The following is an 11897-nucleotide window of genomic DNA, read 5'->3' on the forward strand; positions in this document are numbered from 1 at the left end:
TTTTAAACTCTCACCACCTGTCTTAGAATCAATATCACCGTGTATTGGTTCCAAAACATAAGAGCAGTAAGAGCTGGGCAATGGGGGTTAAGTGACTTGCCCAAGGTCACTCAGCTAGGAAGGGTCAGATAGATGGATCCCTAGCAAAAAAAAATTTTTTTTGTATTAAGAAAATAAACATTAAACATAGACCTATCCCTCCTATGTTAAAGGTTGGTAATCCATGTTTTTCTGGGAGCTTGAGGAGAATTGTCAAGGAGTTCCTGTGGTTCCTTGAATAACATCCTCACTCCCACTCAACCCCAGTCTTACTAGAATTGGTAGCTATCATAATCTCTTCTTCTACCTCCCCTTTCAGGTTATACCTGTGATATTCTCTCTTTTATTTCAGTGTTATTTCTATTGTTCCTTGTGTAAAAATTTTCCAGGTAGTGGTGGTGATGGAAGAAGAGGAGGAAGTGGACAGGGTACATGACTCTGCACCTCACCCCCAGGAAGGAATTTTCAGCTCAAGTGTTCCAACTTCACAACTGGACAGATCCAGATCTCAACAAGGCTGGGGAAGGAGACGTTGTCTATCAAAGTCCAGACTGAGTTCTGTGAAGGGTCCAGGAAGATGGAAAATTCCAAGTGGTTGGTGGAGAACTGAAAATTTGGGGGCTTTCTTGGTTTGGGACATTCTAATGGGCAGGGCCAGTAGGCCAGAAAGAGCTTCACTTGGGTCCCACTGAAAAGATTTATCAAGAGGGTAGGGAGTCAAGAAAAAGTTCAGGATGGAAAACTGGAATGAGAGCATTTGGGGTCTGAGAGATCTAATTTGGGAAAATCTACAAGGAAAGACTTGATCCCATCATGGCCAGACCCAAAGATAATGCAGAAGAATGCATGCATCTCTCAGGCTTCCTATTTCTCAAGTTCTGCTCTGATCAGGGAGCAGCTGCTAGACTGAGCTGGGCTGAGTGCCAGGACTCCCAGTTTCTCTCCACCTCCGCCTTGGCTGAGCCCCTTCCCCTCTTCAGGTCTTAGATCCCACCTGTGCCACGGGGAGAGGACCCGCCCCGATGATGCTTTGAGATCCAAAGCAGCCTGGGGTGGGGCTGGGCCAGGGGGCAGGGGAAGGGGGGAGGGCAACTTCTGTAATGATTATAATTATCGCACAGTGGATCCTATCTCACTGTGGAGCTTCCTCTCTTCTCACGGATACTCCCTTTGCCCAGCCTGGAGCTCTACAGGTAAACTGAGGCATTGGGGAAAGTGGATATTAAGATGAATAAGCAAAAACTCTTGTGTCCACCTGCCACTTTCTCTCCTTCCCCCTAGAAGCCCCAGGCAGGCAGATAGGCAGTCAACTGGCACGTTTTAAGTGCCTACTATATGCCAGGCACTGTGCCAAGTAGAAACTCAGCTTCCTTTCTACTCCTCAGTATCTCTGGATCACCCAGAAAAGTCATAGCAGTTCAAAGTGCCCCTCACTTTAGCTCCTTAAGGAAAGGGCTGGGCAGTCATTGTGAAGTTGGGACACCTGGGGTGGGGAGGGCAGGATCCAGATACAGGGAAAATGTTACCGTCATCTACCTTACAAGCAAATGGCATCTGGTTATACAGTGAACATCAAGGGCAGCTTTGAAGGGGGAACAAAGGAGAGGGGATGTTGAAAAAGGATGTGAAAAAAGGGTGGGTGGAGATAAAGGGGAGCCCTGTCCCCAAGCCTCCAGCTGAAGCCTTTTGGGAGCATCGTAGGGCTGGTGCAAATCCATTATGTGAAGAGATAGAAGCCGAAATTATTTTTTTCACGCCAATTTGCAGGAGCAAGTCTCCTTCTCATTCCCCTTCATAACTCTCTTCAGTCAGAGACTGACCTCCTTACCTCTCATTTCTCTCCCTCCCTTTGCATTCCAGCAAAAGTCTGCCTTCATTGTGAGAGTAGAAAGATTAGATTTAAAGTCAGAAGACCCGAGTTTGAATCTTTACTCTGCTACCTGGTGGCTGTGTGATCTTGGATGAGTTGCTAGCCCTTTCTCTGCCCCCAAGTTATTCCTATAAAAAGAGGACATTAGACTAAACATCTAAGGTTTTTTTCAAGCTCGAAATCCTAAGAGCTATCCCTTAGAGGCTCTACACCTTGGAGACAGTCCCTATTCTCTCCCCTCTTCCTTTCCCTCTCTGTCTCTCTCTGTCTCTCATTCTCTCTGTCTCTGTCTGTCTCTGTCTCTCTGTCTCTCTCTCCCTCCCTCTTTGTCCTCCTTCTCCCTCCCTCAGCAAATAGGGTTAAGTGACTCGCCCTGGGTCACACAACTAAGAAGTGTCAGACTGTGCCTATTCTCTGAACCTTTCTTATACCCTACTGAGGGGGATGGCTGAAGGGGTAACATTGGGTGGAGGAAGTGGGGGGAAGACTTGAGCTCTTGAGGAGCAAGGAACTTTATTCATATGATCTGTCCCTTGGGCAAATATCTTTTACTTCTCACAGCATCCTTCGCTATCTCAGCCACATTCCTCCTGTTCACACCCCTGTGACTCTCCCTTCTCCGTAGGCTCAGGAGGGGGGACAGAAAACTTGAAGGTGGCTAGTGGCTTGGGTTCTGGGTGGCTGTGTGTGTTTCTGTAGGGACAAACGTCTATCTGGGTATGGGCATGGTTTCTGGGGGCCCCCATGAGCTGCTGTATGTCAGTTCCAAATGTGCGTCTATTATGCTTGTTCAAGTCTACAGGTATGCACGTTTCTGCATATGTCTGAACTTTCACATGTGTTTGCATCCATCCCTGTCCCCAAGACAGGCCCTTTTCCTCAGCCAAACCGGTTGGAGTGGATTGTACTGACATTTCTGTTTGTGTCAATGAGTCAGGGAAGGATGAGGATGGGTGGAGTGCTGTGAGGAGGAGGAGTGAGAGTGGGGGTCAACACGTACAAAGGTAGGAAGGTGTTGCTGGGGTGGTAGGTCAGTGTGGGTTGGGTTGGGGTTGGAAGTGGGAGTGGGAATAGGAATGGAGCTGACTGTGGAGGCTGGGGGAGCAGTGGGATGGGTCAGCAGTGGGAGTGGGATAAAGAACTGACTGGTGAGTAATATCCTGTTTATTTGCAACCAGATCCTCCTTCAAAAAAGAGCTAGAGGTTAAGGGTCACCAATTCTGGGAATGATTGGGGCAGTTAGGAAGCCAGAGGCGAGAAGGATCTGGGGGGTGAGAGGCTGGGGACTTGGGGCAAAATGGCTAGCATCCTCTGGAAAAGGATCTATCTCAGACTAATTGCCTCAGTTTCCCCATGGTGAAGACAAGCTGGTGCTGGAGGGATTGTAGTATAATTGATACAGGGGAGATTAATTATTGAGGGGAAGATCTTGGGAGGGTCAGTCTTCTTCCCCTCCAACTAGGATTGTGTTGAGGGGGAAACGTCAAGGTTTCTGAAGAAGAGAGGGCAGTAGGGCCTCTTCCCCCATTAAAAATACCTGGCAGCTCCCTAATCTTTCACTACCCCCCAAAACTCTTGTCACCCTAACCCAGGGCAAGAAGCCCCATTTTCCTGACCTAAACACTGCCAACAAAAAGACTTTGCCACAGCCTTCAGGACCCCCACTCAAGCCCTACATCAAAACCAGCCCCACAATCCTAAGGGTTCCTCTTTTCTTGCTGCTAGGCACACCCTTAGGATAAAGGTAAAATGCCTAAAGCAAATCCCTCTAAGTATATCTAGAAGTAGTCTGTCTACAGAGGTATGTATGGCACAGTAGAGAGAAATCTTTATTGGTAGAATTAGGGAATGTTCCCCCTGGAAGGGACTTGTGAAGGCCTCTGCTCTGTTTTCCTTATTTTACAGAAAAAATGAAGTGACAGATTCCTTTTCTAAATCTTGTAATGAAGCTACACCACACTTTTTTGGTCCCCTGTCCAGTCCTCAAATTGCTAGGCATTCCTGATTGGTTTAGAACAGAGGCCAAGAAATGGCAGATCCACAGTGGTCTCTTCCAGAGAGAGCAGCATCCCACTAGGGATGGCAGGGACAGGCTCAATGGCATAAAAAATGGGGTGAGGGCTGAGGAAGAGGCAGGCTCTGGAGCTGTGGGGAGAAGGTAGAGGTCAGAATTAGGAAGGAGCCCCCCTCCCTCATTCCATCCTACCGACCCACTCCTAGAGCCAAAGGAGCTTTGGAAACCTACCTGCATGAAAGCAAGGAGGGCATCCCCAAAGGGGCAGCAGAACTAGTGACTTCCCTTCCTCCAAGGGCTGTCTTTAGCCAACACTCCTCTCCTGGGCCTTTCCTACTACATCATTCTCTAGATAAATACCCGGGGCACAGTTTCCTCTGAGGCTGAGCACTTCTGGCTAGCTGACTTCAGTATTCCAGCCATGAACCAAGGGAGCTGTCCCAAGGCAAAGTCACTGAGCTTTCACATTCTAGGGTCTTCCTAGTGCTCCGACAATGAGGGTGGCAAGACCCCTACAGAGGAGTACATGGACCTGGAGGTGAGAAAGACTGAGAAACCTGGAGATAAAGGGGCTTAGGAGAAGGAAAGAGACTTGGGGATGGGGACATGGGACAGGGACCAGAAGAAGAACTTGGAGGACAGTGAACAATAGGATGGCAAAGACAGAGGGAGAGACTGAGGCCGAGGAGGGATTTGGGGTGACACCTATAGACAAAGAGGGGTTCTAAGGGAAATGGCTATAGAAATCACTCTCACTCCCTCACACAATACTCCCTGAACTCTTTTCTGTCCCCTAACTCTGTTCCCCAGGCTTCTAGGGTTCTTAAGCTCATTCTAGACCTGCATTTCCACTTTGTGTTCCCATCGGTGGTGCTCACTGCTTAGCAGGCAGGTGTAGTTGCCCTGATCAGAGGGTTGGCCATGGTGTAGAACCAATGGGGCACCATGCCCAGGGCTCAGTGCTGTAGGCCCTAGCTCTGCCCAACCCTGAAAGGCCTGCCCCACCAGATCTGTACCTCCCCTGAATTTCCTCTGCACCAGGGCCAGTTCAGTATCTCTATCCCACTGTTCCTGGAACCAAAGGCCTTGCCCAAGTCCCCCAGGGCATGACAGGGTCGCCCAGTTCCCTTCATGAAACAACTACTACTTCCAGCAAATTGGGAGGCGATGGCAGTTGAGGGATTGAAGATGGAAGAGGAGAGACCAGGGCTATAGAGAAATACAGAGAGATGGCTAAGCAGCTCAGTGGATAGAGAGCTAAGCTTGGAGATGGGAGGACCTAGGTTCAAATCTGGGCTCAGAACCTTCCTAGCAAGTCACTTAACCCTTGGCCCTTACATACTTTTCTGCCTTGGAACCAATACTTAGTATGGATTCCAAGACAGAAAATGAGGGTTTAAAAATATATATAAGAAGCTATGTGAGAATTTAGCTTCTTCTCCTGGTGTCCACCCATTTTACTCCTTTTCACCTCTCTTCTCTCCTTTGTTCTCCCCTATCCTAGCCTTCTAAAAAGAGTTTCTTAACCCAGAGGCCCTATAATATGGATGGGAAAAATTATAACTTTGTTCTCGTTAACATCTGAATGAAATTTACCATTCCCTTCCATTTCGGATACAGACAACAAAACGTTCTAGGGCGGAAGTCCGTAGGCTTCACTGGACTACTGAAGGGATCTATACCACAATAAAAGTTCTGAACTCCTGCTCTAGGGACTTTGTCCCCAATCCTTTAACCTACCCATAAGTCCTTCTGGTCTTCAGTTTCTCTTCTGGAATCACCTCTTTTCAGAAGGAATGAGGATAACAAGAGCTAAGGGTCAAGAATCAGGCATCAGATGGCAATCTCTCACCTGTGATGACCAGTCAACCCATGAGCTGTACTGGGTTAGTAGGTGAAGAGTTATTATGGTGAGGGCAGCAGAGAAGAGTCATAATTTTCTCCCTTATCCTTCGGTTTTCAGGTCTCATCTCCTTTTCTTGTTGTCGTTTCTCAGTCCTGTCTCTGTGCCCTCATTTTGAGGTTTTCTTAGCCAAGATACTAGAGTGTTTGCCATTTCCTTCTGCAGCTCATTTGATAGATGAGGACATTAAGGCAAACGGGGTTTAGTGACTTACCCAGCATCACAAAGCTAGTATATGTCTGAGGCTAGAGTTTTCAATTTATTTTTATTTTATTTTTTATTTTTGTTAATTGTTAATAACAAATTTGTTAATTGTTAATTTTAATTTTGTTAATGTTAATAATTGTTAATAAAAATTAAATTTTGTTAATTTGTTTAAAATTTTAATTTTGTTAATTAATTAATAATTTGCTAATTTTTTTTCAGATTAAAAAAAAAAACTTTACCTTCCATCTTATAGGCAGATGTAAGGGCTAGGCCCTGGGGTTAAGTGACTTGCTCTGGGTCACCCAGCTAGGAAGTATTTGAAGCCAGTTTTGAACCTTTCTAGGCCTGACTCTCGATCCACCTAGTTGACCCCTGGGACCAGATCTGAATTCAGGCCTGGCACTCTATCTACCTGGGTGCCCAGTATTATCTAGCTCACTGGGGGACCCATCCCTGGAGCAATTCAGCTTTGGCTTCTGAGGAATCTCGAAACTATTTTTTTCCCTGAAAGCCCCCCCCTAATCTCAAGGCCGCTTCCTTCCAATATGAGAGGTATCTCCCAAAATGTACCCAAAATTCTGGAGTGTAGGCCAAGCATACAGGAAGGCCTATTGCATAATGGGGGAATTTCCACAGACCCTCAACATTAAATACACAAAGAAAAGGACTCGGAGAGAAAAACAGAAAGAGACATCAAGACACTGAAGATCAAGACTGAGCCAGGGAGATAAAGAGATAAAGATGAAGTAGAGACATAGAGAGCTGACAAGCAGAAACACTGAGACACACACTGCACCTAAGAAAGGGCCAATTCCAGCATGCCTTCAACCTGGTATGCCTCTGGCCATTTTTTAAAAATTAAAAACATTTTTTTGCTATTTTTTTTATTTATCCTCTAGTCCACCTCCCAGTCCTCACTTAGCAAAAAGGATCACTACTGAACCAGCTCTGCCATCCTGAGCCCCCAGCTCCTCAGCCCTTGTCCAGTGTCCTCAACTGACCCTCAGCCAATCTCTCTGTCCTTCTCTAGCTCCCTAGCCCCATGAGAATCCAAATTACACTATCTCCCTTCCCTCATCTCTTCTCACTTGAAAGGGCCCTGCCCCAGGACTATTTCTGGCATCTTCTGGCCTGTTTTAGTGGTTGGACTCTTTTTTTCCCCCCTCTGTTCCTAGGAACAGAGCTAGGAACTCAGAACTGGAAGCAGGGATCTGAGCTCAAGGGAGGGAACTGGGAGCATAGCCCAAAAGGCAGAAGGCCATGGAGAAGAAGAAAAGACAAGTAGGAATTCTGGGGATGAAGATGGACCATCAGAAGGAAGCATTCCAAAGAGTGGAAACGGTGGTGGTCTTGAGGGTGGGAGTTGGAACTCCTGGGTCCTGAGCATCCTGAGCCAAGGCCTGAGGGTGTTGGCTAGAGCCTAGTTTATCAGATACTCTAATTCCCTTTTTCCACCACTCCTTTATTATATTTTTCATCTTCAAAGTTCAATCCCAGATCTAACATCCTTCATATTTTGAAGTTTCAGTTAAAGATCATTTTGGACCTCACCCCTGGGCATGATGCATGTGCCATTTTCTTTTTCCTGGCTTTCTGTTCTGAACCACTCATCAAAGTCCTCGTCATTTTTTTTTCTTTTTAAACCTTTACCTCCTGTCTTAGAATCAATGTGGATTTCAAGGCAGCAGTGGGGGTTAAAAATGATTTATCCTGGGTCGACTAGCTAGGAAGTGTCTGAGGCAAGTTTTGAATCCAGAACCTCTGGACTTGGCCTAGCGCTCAATCTACTGAGCCACCTAGCTGCCACTTTTCTACCTCACCTCTCCACCCCTCACCCCCCATCATTGGAATAGACTCCTAACCAGTCTTCTTTCTTCCAGTTGTCTCTATCCAACGTCAAAATAATTTCCCTTAAACTCACATTTTACCATATCACTTGCCTGATTTTAAAGGGTGAAAATGGGAGTGAGTCCTAAGGAGAAGATGACCTACCTGGTTGGTGGTTGGGGTGTGAATGTCTCAAATATGTTTCACACCTCTATAATCAGTTGGGTCCTGGAATTTAACCAAACCCTGCCTTGACCATCAAACAGATCCAGAGATCCTTCTTGGCCACCTGTGTATAATGTATCTTCTTTATTCCTTGATTTCTAATAATCCTTAATAAATCTCATAAAATGTAATATTTTTATTATTAGAAATAAATTTAATTTTTATTATTAGAAATAAATTTAATTTTTATTTTAAGCTCACCCCTATTTTCCACCTCTGGCTCCGGGATTGAAAATCAAATCATCATTAGCATCACTGCCATGAAGAAGCATGGTGCCTTACATAGAGTAGGTATATATATATATGTATATGTACATATGCATATATATGGCACATGTATCATGCATATATACATATGAATGATCCATGTGCCATTTTCTTTTCCCTGGCTTTCTCTTCTGAACCATTCATCTAATATATATATATATAAATTTCCTATGGTCTTGGACTAGACCAATCTAGGGAAGCAGACACTGCAGACTCCAGATAGTATTATTCTGCTCCACACTATAGTTTCTGGCTTGGGGTCTAGAGCTACAATGGCGAGTATCTTCTGGAAGGAGCCAGGACATCTGAGATTGTTCTGATCACTATTATCCTGAGCTAACAAAATTGGACATCTCCATAGTCATTAGCTTGGGCTATAGCCTAGAGAAGACGCAACCAGATCATCAATTTGGAGTTTAAGCTCCATGAAAGGGGCTAGGAATGAGAACTTTACTGGGGGCTAGATGAGAGGGAGGACTGACCAGTCAGTCAATAAATATTAAACACCTACTATGTGCCAGGCATTGTTTTAAGCCCTTGGGATAAAAAGGAAGGCAAAAACTAGCCCCTTTTCTCAAGGAGTTCACAGTCTATGCAGGAGACAACATAATGGCTATGTACAAATAAGATATTATATATATAAATATAATTTATAAATTGGAGTTAATCAACAGAGTGAAGGCTTTAGAGTTGATGGGATCCTCCTGTCAAAGGTGGGATTTTAATAGGGACTTGAAAGAAGCCAAAGAAACCAGGAGGTGGAAATAAAGAGGGAGAGCATTCCAGGCATAGGGGATGGGGGATAAAAATGCCCTGAGTCAGGCAATGGAATGAGTGTCCTGTTCCAGGAATAGCATGGAGGTCAGTGCCACTAGATCACCTCATGCCGAATGAATGAGAGGGAGTAGTGTCAGACTGGAAAGGGGGTGGGTCAGGTTATGAAGGGCTTTGTATGCTAGAAGATTTTCTATTTGGTCCTGGAGGTAATAGGGAGTCATTGTAGTTTACTGAGTGGGGGGTGGGTGACATAGATCCCTCCATTCTCCTCTCTGCCTTTATCTCACTGAGCCAAGAAGAGTTGAGTAAAAGTTGGATGAGGCCAAGGCTAGGAGGTGGGAGAGGTTGCAAGATTCCAAGAATCATCTTCCTTTTAGGGGAGACAGAAAACCAGCTAAAAATTCTGGCCAAGTGCCCAAGAAGACAGCTTCCGGAGACACATAAGGAAACTGAGCAAGAGGGGTGGAGGCAGTCCAATGGGGTTCTTGCAAGAGAACCCACCCCCTATCAGCTCCTCCCAGTAGATCTTGGGAGTGTGACAGATGTACAGCCAGCTGTTGGGAGGCTAGCCAGTCAGAGACCAGCTGGAAGGGGTGGGGAAAGGGAGGAGGCTTGTTTCAGGATCTGATGAAACTGAGGTCTTGAGCAGAAGGGAACAGATTCAACTGTCAGATGCAGGAAGAATGGTAGCCTAGGTAAGCAAGAAGCATCACCCTGGGGCTCAGGCTTAGGGAGGCAGTAGGAGAAGGTGGCATCTCCTGGCAACAATCCCAGCCCATCTATTGGCTTGGGGTCCAGATCACTGAGTTCCAGGACCAACTCTATCTTTGCATCTTTGTCTCTGGCCCCTTCAGTTGTTCCTTAGTCTTCGTTCTCCCCGAGTGTGATAGGAAATGGCTTCTTGAGATAAGAGAAGTTGGGGCAGCCCAAAGCAGAACTGCTGGGGTCCCACTCTGTGGTGATTTCTGTAGGCAAACTAAGCCTAGTTTCCTAGATTCCTAGATTTCCTAGATTCCTAAGCCTAGATGTGTTTTTTACCAGTCTTACTGGTCTGGTCCATTCATTGTATCAGAAGTAAGGTTTTTCTACCCTCTAGTGGACGGCATGAGGGCAGCTCTATCAGAAGTTCAAAGCCAGGAACCAGAACAGCAGAATTTTAGAATGGAAAAGGATGTTAAAGATTATCTCAGGAGTCACCTAGGCAGATCATTGAGTAGGTTGAGAGCTAGGTCCAGAGATGGAAGGTCCTGGGTTCAAATATGATCTCGGACACCTCCTAGCACATCACTTAACCCCCCCCCCCCCATTGCTTAGTCCTTAACAGTCTTATGCCTGGGAACTGATATATAGTATTGATTCTAAAATGAAAGGTAAGAGTTTTTAAAAAATCATCTCATAATCTCTAACGTATGTTCTGTGGAAGCATGATGTTTTAACATCTATGAATAGTTGTTCTATAAGAAAATATCAACGTAAATGATCTTTTCCCCACCAAAAGTCAAGAAATATTTAGCACCCATTTTATGAACAGTAAGCTGAGCAACAGGGAAGTTATAAAGTTTAGATAAAACACTGTCCCTTCCCTCATGGAGTTTATAGTCTAAAAGAATTGAGTTTGTAAACTTATTGAGGATGCTCATTACTAATTCTGTTTCACAGGTACTCTTAAGAGGGTACCTAGTATAGCTAACAAGCTTTTTGGGCACTAGAAAAATACATTTTCCTTGTAAATTAACAGTTTCTATCCCAAGGTGCTCCCCAGCCCAAAGACCCATCTTTTTCATGTAAGATGTATATGTATATGTTACCCATGTAGGTTATGTGCATGTATGTCCAAAGAGGTTTGTCTAAATGTGTCTCAGAAAGGCATGAATAGTTGGATATCTGGAGTGACTAGTTTTTCTCCTAGGGAGATTATAATTCCTGCCCACAGGGGACCTTTAGGATGGGATGCTCTAATCTCGGACAGATTACCTGAAAATTATACCTGTATACTCCTCTAAATATCACTAGTCTAGGGGAAATTATTTTTTTTTTGTTTCAGGCAGCTGACTAGATCACTTAAGGGAAGGAATGCTCCTTAAAGCTTGCTATCTAAAGGCTTGACTCCCTTCTCATCCAAAGCTTGTTGCATAAAGACTATCATAATAGTAACTATTGTAAATCCATTTACTCAAGCTAATAAAAAAACCCAAAGATCAGAGAAGTCATACAAATTAGAATATACCAGATAATACACATAGTGAATGATCTCTCAGATTCAGACCAATCACAAAAGGTATCCAGTCTCTCCTAGGGGAAGTTCTCCAAAGTCTCTGGTGCAATAAACTGGAGGTCAGAGCCAATACTCCAAGAGCCAGCTCCTTTACATGCCTATGTCTTCCTTAGGTCTTTCTCTTTCTCCAGGGATCTCTCCCTAAACAGAGCCTGGAGTCATCAGAGTCCCCTTTCAAAGCCAAAAGCAGAAAGAACTCTCCTCTCCCAAGCTCTGATGGACCCCATCCCTCATGGAGGTACAGAAAATGGAGTAATTGTCCTCTCCACCGAAGAAGACAATCTTATCCAAATGCCAAGGCTTGAATCCTGAGATACATTCACACAAATGTTTTCCTGGTGAGAGAAATATGGTTATCTTGAAATAACAGTCTCTGAAGAATAAAATTTGTAGGTGGCCCGAAGATCAACAATGGGAGGGGAGGTCAAAAAAGGTACATTTAGCCTGCTGCATTTCCAAAGATGACTTATTAATACATGATGAGAAACTCAAA

This window comes from Monodelphis domestica, chromosome 2 (assembly GCF_027887165.1).
Source record: "Monodelphis domestica isolate mMonDom1 chromosome 2, mMonDom1.pri, whole genome shotgun sequence".
NCBI classification, from domain to species: domain Eukaryota; kingdom Metazoa; phylum Chordata; class Mammalia; order Didelphimorphia; family Didelphidae; genus Monodelphis; species Monodelphis domestica.